Raw genomic sequence first — 6000 nt, 5'->3', positions numbered from 1 at the left:
AGGAGCAGGGGTTCCTCTTCTCGCAGAGCCCTTCAGCAGATACGTGTTAATTACTGTAGTTAAAAGCTAGTAAATCTTGCAGAGCTGGGATGGTGGGATACTAGAGACCTGACCTGTTCATTAACTTACCGTACGCGCTCCACCTTCATTTGTTCTTGGCAATGTTTTGCATAAGCACACACAGGTTTCTCAGCTGAAAACGCGCCTGAATGTGTTGGATTTACTCTATGCAACTAAAATACCTGATCAGCTAAGCCAGCCTCAGAGATTCATATCCTTTCAGAGCTGAAACACCCACTCGTTTATTATTCTATTTGGAAAATCTTACATGGTACTCAGATTTTTCTCCCTCTGGGAGAAATCAGCATATGGCAAAAGCAGGAGTAAAGCATTAAACGCATTCAGGTGAAGTTCTGTTCCACTGTTTCAATTGCTCTGAGGTGAAGACGTGATTTGCTGGAGGATACATTCAAACAAATCAGTGAGTTACTATGGCTGTTAATTTTAAAGGTATGCCCCAAAAACACAGGTTCCAGAGGTGTATCTCAGTTTCTTTCTGGATAGAGGTAGGACTATACCGAATGCACTGCACGACTCTGTATGTATTGTAATGAGACATTTGTTTACTAAGACGCCCTGAGTTCAGATAAGCAAAACAGCATTAAGTAATTATTTCAGCAATAGATACAATGCTGACTGCATGCTACTGAACGCTTATTTCAATTTGTCATTTGAGTCTCGTGCAGCGCACCGACGCAGCCTGTAGAAACCATCACAGATTAGAACTCCCATAGATGGTTTCTTCTAAACTTTTTGCTAACTGCCGGGTAATCTTTCTACCCTTAAGTATGTCACGGCCCCTAAATATCAGACCTACCCCTAACGTCACTGGAATTCACTTTATTGACAAGAAACCAGACAGCCAATATAAAAGGTAGCCTCCTTCAGGCTTTGTGTAAAAATTTACTTCTCGGGGATTTGGGGGTAGGGTTTATTCCATCTCTCTTAAAGGCTTTATTTAATTTCTCTCATACCAAGTGAAGACAGATGGTGACACAAAATGTTTAGGACCTTAGACAAAATTCACAGTGGAAAAGCAGCTCTGGCATTATTAGCCATGCAGACAGCAGGATATTTATCTAAGTTTATTAGAAAGGTAGTTATTTTTACATGGCCCTGACCACAGCCAACTTTATTGCATCTATTTTTTCCACAAGCCTCCCTCCCTTCCACGTTGCTGGACTGCATCTTCATCTGTATCCAAAAGAGCCATAGGAACCTACGAATCTTTGTGCAAGATTGAATTTTCTGCAACAATCTGAACTTTTGTAAGATGAGTATCTTCGCAGAAACCTGCCAAAGCTGACAGGTTAGTTAGAAATACTGATATGAACGTCAGTTCCCACAGAACTAGTATTCTTCACAAAAATCTAAATACCATATTCATCAGCAGAGTCACTTTTCAGTACCTGGGGAAGGAGAACAGATTGGCGAATGAATGAAACACCTTAAGTATCCCTCAAGAACTGCAAGCCAGTAAAAAGGAAATAGCAGGCGTGCATGCAAGAACAGAACAAGGCATAGTTTTCGATGAGACAAGCTAATCCAGCGTTTAAAAAAGTGACAGGAAATCAAGAAACTAAGCTGAAATTCCCAGTTTTGACTCAGCACGTAATTCATTTCACCTCTGTACCTCTTTCCCCCACCCATGAGATGAGCCTAGCACTGCTTACTACGCATGATTCCTTGCCTTAATGAAGCCCTTCTGGATCTTCAGACTGAGGGGGCTGCAGGTACAGACGATTACAAACAACGATACATTAACGGTTTTCCATAACTTAGTCCTGCTGGGCTTCAGGACACTGTTGTGAGTTACGTAGTGCCTTCACTTCAAGACTGTCAGGTGGACATTGTACCTGCAGTCAGTACAAATTGCTATCGCGTTAGCGTTATGTAAGCACAATAGGATGAGTTTCAAGCAAAATACTGGTTTCTTTCCTGACCATAATAATCTGCACCTTTGCTAGTCTGTGCCTATCACGCCTTTTATTCAAACACCTTGAGGAGTGTTAGAAACACGGATTCAGCTTCACAACGCTCCTAGGGGATAAGTGTGAAGCTGCAGCGTTTCTTCAAAAGCTAGAAGAAAGTAAGACACATAATCCCCATCCTACAATGGGAAAGGTTATTGTTTACAGCCCTGGATTTCAGAAAGGCTTTCAAATATCCAACAGCTTAGACCTACCCCGCAGTTACACAGGTCTGCTTGGGAAGTTTAACCATGCAAAATGTAAAACTTCTGATTGACCCCATTATAATCTGTGTATTACTGAATTCCTCAGTACCTTTAGGGTAAGCCATTTGCTGTCAGGGCTGATATCACACATCACTTAAACCAGGAATAAGAGTCACAAAACAAGAGTTTTCCACTCAGCTGGAAACAGCATTCAATCTTGGCTTTTTCTGTAACTGAAACCTGCACACTTGAGGGATCCCAAGTACAGCCTCTATTCTTTTCCACAATTACGCTAGAATAAGTCATTACATCCAGTTACAATAGACCAAGACAAATTTAGGGATAGAAAACCGGCATTGTTCAGTCAAACAACGTTCCTTTTTCAAGAAAGAAAACTTTAATTGGAGATTTGCTCGATTTTGGCCAAGTATCTGTCCATAATACTCAATCTTTTACAGTAATTAATCTTAATTTATACACATCGCTTTATAGCCTCACCTCGGTATGGGGTATAATACGTAGCTGAAATACTCCAGCACAAAGTGGTTTGAGAACTGACAGCCCATGAATTCCTCTTAGTTATTACAAGCAGCTTGGGGGCCTGACCCTGCTAGATATTTATGCAGATGGAAGACTAGTTTGTGTTAATATAGAGATACATATTTTTATGAGCAATAATGGCTTTGTTACATACAAAATTAACTTACACAAATTTGTCTCTTATTCATGAATCCCACGTCATTTTCCTATTATATTTACCCAACCACTTCTTGGGTCTCCTCAATTAAATGTAACCTTGCGTTTCCTACTGTCAAAGACCTTTTCATTCATTTCCAAACTACAATTGCTCCATCTCCCAGTACAGTGATCTTCCCTCTAGCTTACCCGTATGGAACTGAAGCATACTGCAGAGCTAGGGCAGAGTGGTAACAATTGTCCCACAGTGTAAGAGATACTTGTGTTTTGTTAAGAATGACTCTTAGCAGTCAATACCCTGCTACCCCAAGTTCAATACCCTGCAGAGTAATTCACAAGGAATCTGTGCAAAGGGGGCATAATTTTTTCTTCTGTCATCTAGTTCATACCTTCCAACCTATGAAGAAACTGCTTCTTCAAGAAATTGAGCTGGTATCTCCAGAATCTAACCCCTGCGTGCAGAAAAAGGTAGTCTGCATGGTCTCCCCGATCCACCGAGGTCCATTAGAGCACACGTAAGCACGGCTGTGAATGCAGTCACGTGTAACGTTTGTACAAGGACAACGTTCTCCAAGGGAGGACAATGCAGCTATGGAGTGCAGTGAGACTCAGAACAAGCTCTTGCTGCTGCAAGGCATTCATTAGAGAAGCTACAGAAAAAAAAAAAACCCATGGCTTAATTATTTCATTCTTGATGCAATTCCTCCCAGTAGATCAGGGCTAATAGTTTTTCACCAAGTAACTGAAACAATCTCCTGAACAGCAGGATGCGGAGGTTCTGAGTGACTACGCAAGTTCTTGAACAATTATTTTTGAACTGTAAGTACTCAAAACACCTTTTCCCTTCCAGTAACTTCGAAATCTGCATCCAAACTTTAAAACAAAGATTAAAGAGGAATAAAGAACCCTTGTGCTTAAGCATGTGATAGACCCTTAGCTAAACACTACACTACATCAGGATCTGCAGACAGAAGTTACTCAGTCTTCATAAAATGGATGTGTCTTCAAAGATCCTAAATTGAAGTTCAACTCCCTCCCAGTTCCCAGCCACGTAGATCTGTTAAAAACATCTTGCTAGGCTTAATTTCTTAAGTCAGTCTCGATTCAGTAGAAACTCACTGAAAATACAAGAGAATGCATACTAAACCCATGATAAATAGATCTTCTGACAAGGCAGAATAGCAGCCATGGGTAGCAATTATAAGGAAGGGCTCCTGCATCACGTTTCTAAATTCCCCTCTGCTTCAACTCTTCCTCCCATCTGTTTAAGCATAATAAAACATTCAATATTGCACACACAAAATGGAAGTCTCATATGGCAGGCCATCTTATGTGCAAAATACAACACTATGAAGACTGAGCTCTCAGGCATATTTTACAATACCTATTATGAAAACCAAATCATATTGCAGCCGTTTCAAAGTGTCTGATCAGCTTACACAATTTCATTCAGGTTAAGGGGTCTCAAAGTAATTTAATAAGATGTATAACTTGCATAGTTTTAATCACTGGAAGAAGATACGCAGGTAGATTAACAGGTGTAGATTGCCTCGATGAAAGTGTCCCAAAATGGGTTAGACTGTATTGCCATCTCACTGAGACACAAACATGGGACAAAAACATCTGAGTGCCCAAGAGATGTTTTGTTCCAGAAAAAATAATCAGTTCCCATTTTCAACAGAAGAAATCCAACCAACGACCGCAACGTGTCATTAAGTGCCCAGCACATTGCTGTTGCTAGTTATCCAAAAGGAGATGCAGCATAAAACCAGCAGAATTCAGTGCCAGAGCAAGCGACGGTGTGGTGTATTGGATACCAGCTGGGCTCCTGGAGGTACTGGACAGCGGTAACTGAGGGTTTTATCCTGTACAGACTTATTTCAGACACCCTCCAGAAGAGCTCTGTATCCTCCCCCTAGATATTACAAATTATAGCAAAGAAAGGGATTTAGAGGATCACCAGAGGCCTTCAAATACTTCGAGAAACAGCCTTAGGTGACAGACCAGCTTCTTTTCAAGGTGTGCCGACTGCCACATCCACTAGATGGGTTCAGCACTACATCCAAAGAGGAGAATCTAATTTGCTCTCTGATGAGCAAGCATTGGAAAAAAAATCACGTAGCCGTTGAAACAGTGCCACGTGGAAGAGATTTACAGAACTGTAACTTTCCAAATAACTTTGAGAGCAGCAATCCTGGATATTGAATGAGACACAGGAGAAAAGAAAAAATCATTCGGTCCTTTGAGAATTTCCTACATCACCTGCACCACAAACACAGCTCTCAAACAGGAGCAGGGTCGAACAGCAGGTTCAAGCCAGACTTAGTAGGAAACCCAATAACCTTCTAAATAACCAGTGTTACTCTAACATCTAGTCAGGTTTCTTCTTCTTGGAGGTTTCCTTTCTAAGCAGTAACCAGACCAATTCTCTTTAGCTTGCAAAATCGGACAAGATCGCAGCCTGAAGGGGAAAGGCTGCGGTGATAAATATTTAATGGGCTACATCAATAAAATTTATTTTGCCAAGGAGAATGGAAGGAGAGGAAAAGCAGAGAAATAATTCATTAAAAGGACTTCAGCTCAGCAATGCCAGAAAAAAAGCCATACTAGGAGAAAAGGATTAAACACAAAGAGGTTTTAAATAGGTCAGAAGCTTAAGTACTCAAGACATGGCAAACTGACAAAGAGCCGAGTTTTTCAGAACGAGAGCACAGTGATGTGTATACTTAATAGTAATTCATCCCACTGCAAATAAATATCCCTGGACACACTAGTAACAGTTTCAACTTCTTGCAATACTTGGTATCATCCAACCTTCGAGACCTGTTTAGTACGTGAAACTGTCATTGCTCAAAACCCATTAAGAAATGCAACAAGCACCTTGAGGTTTCCTTTATTTCTCAAGGCAAAAGTCTTCCTTATTTTATATGGGATGGGGCAGTAAGTTATGTTTTCCAGAAGACAAAAATGCAACAGCAAGAATTAAAAGTAAGTACAAAGCTGAAATGTTTTGTACTGCAGCGCTCCCCATAACTCAGTAGAGAGCTTAATATTTGCAACTTACATCA

The sequence above is a fragment of the Aptenodytes patagonicus genome, chromosome 16 (genome assembly GCF_965638725.1).
Source record: "Aptenodytes patagonicus chromosome 16, bAptPat1.pri.cur, whole genome shotgun sequence".
Classification (NCBI taxonomy): domain Eukaryota; kingdom Metazoa; phylum Chordata; class Aves; order Sphenisciformes; family Spheniscidae; genus Aptenodytes; species Aptenodytes patagonicus.
The sequence above is the reverse complement of the archived record's forward strand: the minus strand, read 5'-3'. Positions refer to the sequence as shown.